The sequence below is a fragment of the Rutidosis leptorrhynchoides genome, chromosome 6 (assembly GCF_046630445.1).
Source record: "Rutidosis leptorrhynchoides isolate AG116_Rl617_1_P2 chromosome 6, CSIRO_AGI_Rlap_v1, whole genome shotgun sequence".
Lineage (NCBI taxonomy): Eukaryota > Viridiplantae > Streptophyta > Magnoliopsida > Asterales > Asteraceae > Rutidosis > Rutidosis leptorrhynchoides.
In genome coordinates, this window is record NC_092338.1 from 333238393 (window position 1) to 333242132 (window position 3740).

Genomic DNA, 3740 nt, shown 5'->3' on the forward strand with positions numbered 1-3740 from the left:
ATATTATGTAATCTTGATAGACCATAGACACGTATACAATGTTTTGACATATCATATCGACGTCATCTATATATATTATTTGGAATAACCATAGACACTCTATATGCGGTAATGCTCGAGTTAGCTATACAGGGTTGAGGTTGATTCCAAAATAATATATATACCTTGAGTTGTGATCGAGTCTGAGACTAGTATACATTGGGTCGTGGATTGATTCGAGATAATATATATTGATTTATTTCTGTACTACTAACTATGGACAACTAATTGTGGACTACTAACATTGGACTGTTAACTTAACAAATTTAAATCGTTAAAACATAATAAAATAAGTTGTGAATATATTTCGATCATACTTTTGATATATATATGTATATATTTTTTATAGGTTAGTGAATCAACCCATGGCCAAGTCTAATTCTCGATGAATTGATAATCTGTGAAAGTGAGTTATAGTCCCACTTTTAAAATCTAATATTTTTGGGATAAGAATACATGCAGTTTTATAAATATTTTACAAAATAGACACAAGTACGTGAAACTACATTCTATGGTTGGATTATTAAACAGAATATCGACCCTTCAAGTCTGGTAACCTAAGAATTGGGGAAATGGCCCCTAATTGACGCGAATCCTAAAGATAGATCTATGGGCCTAACAAACCCCATTCTGGAATTTGGAATACTTTAGTACTTCGATTTAAATGGTGATTGCGATTGCCAATATTTATGGCATACTTACGAGTATGCGGGGGATATTCTATATGCATTATGTTAATGTCGGTTACCAGGTGTTCATTATACGAATGATTTTTATACACTTGCGAGTGTATGATTATTTATTAATGAAATCTTGTGGTCTATTATTACAATTTGATACATATATGTTAAACCTATAACTCACCAACATTTTTGTTGACGTTTTTAAGCATGTTTATTCTCAGGTGATTATTAAGAGCTTCCGCTGTTGCATGCTAATTAAGGACAAGATTTGGAGTCAGCATGCTTGTATAATATTGTTTGAAAAATGCATTCGGAAAATAAATTGTTGTAAAATATTATTGTGAACCATTATGTAATGGTCTTGTGTAAATGCTATATTTTTTATTATCATTACTTGATAATCTATGTAATGCTTTTTAAACCTTTAACGATAAAATAAAGGTTATGGTTTGTTTTAAAAATCGAATGCAGTCTTTGAAAAACGTCTCATATAGAGGTCAAAACATCGTAACGAAATCAATTAATATGAAACGTTTATAATTGATATGAACGGGACATTTCATAGCATGCAACAAAGCTTGAAACCAAAATTTTCGAAAAACTTGTCTCGTTTCACGTCTTGACTCGTTTTCCCTTTCTAAAACAAAAATGGTTTTCTTTAAAAGCCTTGTCTTCCTTAAGGCTAAAACGTTTTCCGTGGGTGACTCATGCAACTTGGCGCTCCATTTTACCAAAGTGAATCTTGTGGGTGATTTTTGATCGATTGTGGTACGGAGAACTAGATGGTGGAAATGAAACTCGATGATTTTATGGTTTGAAGAAGCTCGTAGAAAGGTTTGAACTAAAAAGCTCGAATCTTGATTTGATTACTCTTAATTGCAAAATCTTGAGGATATTTGAACCTTTTTAGGATGCATATATGTTCGTTGTTTGATTGTTTGAAGAGTTGTAAAGATCTGGAGATGTTAGTTTAGGCTTGAATTGTGATTTATTTGGAGGATTTTTGGCGAAATGAAGATTACTTGAAGCATTGAGTTGAGTTTTTGATTAGTAGAAGAAGAAGAAGAGAAGAGATTATGCTTAGTTCTTAGCAAATGCAAGTGTTGGAGTTCATTCTAGCCATCAAAGTGCACATTTATGGGGGGTATCATTTATTGCCCAACTATTGCACTTTGGCTTTGATCATTGATTTCTATTTATCTCCAAGTCTTGTTTATTGTTATGCTTTGAGGACAAGCAAGGTTCAAATGTAGGGGGTTTGATATTGCTCGAATTATATACGTTTTATCTCGCAATATTTATCTCATTTCATTTGGTTTTGAGGATCATTGAGCTCGAGAGTTATATATTTGTGCAAAAGTGTCGGTTCAAGGCTAAAAGCTCATATTGGTGTAAAATTGACCAAAATCTTGTCAAATTAGTGAACAAAAGTGCAGGGCATGATCCAAAGTGAAAAGGGGTTGCAAAATGGGCAATTCCAAGTGAAAAATGGAAATTCTGGAATTGCAGTTATAAGGTGCGGCGCACCAGATCCAAAAGGCGGCGTACCATTGCTCTAAAATCCCAGATTTCAAATTCAGAAGTTGAAGAATGAAATTTCAGTTATAAGGTACGGCGCACCAGCCTTGGGGTGCGGCGCACCTGGTCCCATGTTATAAGGTACGGCTTACCTATACATGGTGCAGCGCACCACGCTGTTTTGGGTGCATATTTTTTAAACTATAAAAGGCATAAGATAGGGTTTCAAAAGGGAGAGTTGCAGTTTTTGTCACGAATCTCATCCTAGAAACCCTAATTTCATCATCCAAGTAGAGATTAAGTCTAATTTGGAGGATCAAGCAAAAGCTCAAGCGATCTTATCACTAGATCTACTTAGTTTTCTCATTTGGGTTGTAATCTCCACCTTTATTTCTCTAGGTTTGAATTGAATACTTGTAATAGTTAAACATGAAGTTTATTTGTGATTCAATGCTTTTGATTTGTGTAATCTTAGCCACGCTTGGCTAATTTGATTGTGTTTGCTTATCTATGAATCTGTAGTGTAAGGATTTTGCCCCAATTCATTGAATAAATGTTGTTTTGAATGATATATATGAGCAGTGTTATTGTGTTAGCTATAGATCTATTGTTATGCATTTGTTTTAGGCTTTACTTTGATTACATAGATTGTGTAGCTATTCTAAGTGATTTGATTAGTGAAACAATTTGTGCTTCAACACTTTATGTGATCTTGATAACTAAATTGGGAATTTCAAGTGATTGTGTTCTTAATTTATGTTCGTTTTCAATTGGCCTTTAGTCAACATATTGATGTTCGATTATCTTAACTGATTTTGATAGTTGAAGGGTTCTAAGTGATTTCAACCCAAGCATAATTTCAATGACCGGTCATAATTAACTTGATCTTAGAATATGATGCTTATGTGAGTTTGCAAAGTGTGATTTGATTAAGGTTTGGTAGTAATGCTAAACATCTATTAGTTCAACAACTAATGCGATAGCAATTTGGGTAAAAATGGGGCAATCCAAGCATAGAGTGAATTAGATAAGTGAACATTACTTAGTTAATTGAATTGATTTAAACTCCTCTATTTCGTTACTTGCTACTTGTTACTAGTTATAATTGTTAATTTAGACTTTGCTTACTTGTGCGAGTTTTAATTGTTAGTCGAATCAATCAAAACCTCCCTAATCAAACGACCCTAGAACAATTATTAGTTTCAATTATTCAACTTATACCGCTCTCTTGGGATGAACTTGAAACGAATACTTACATGAAAAGTGCTATAATGATCGGGTTTTAAGTTGCTCATTAGTTATGTATGCTTATTTGTAGTGTTTAAATCTTGTTATAAATTTGAGGGTAATTGGTGTATATTTTCACACGCATCAATCAACAAGTGAAATTCCAGATCTACATTACCTTCTGATCCGACACTTTCTCAGGATCTACCCACCGAGTTACGTACACCCTCTACTCAATAAAGACATCACTCAAAGGGAACTGTCAACTCTTCC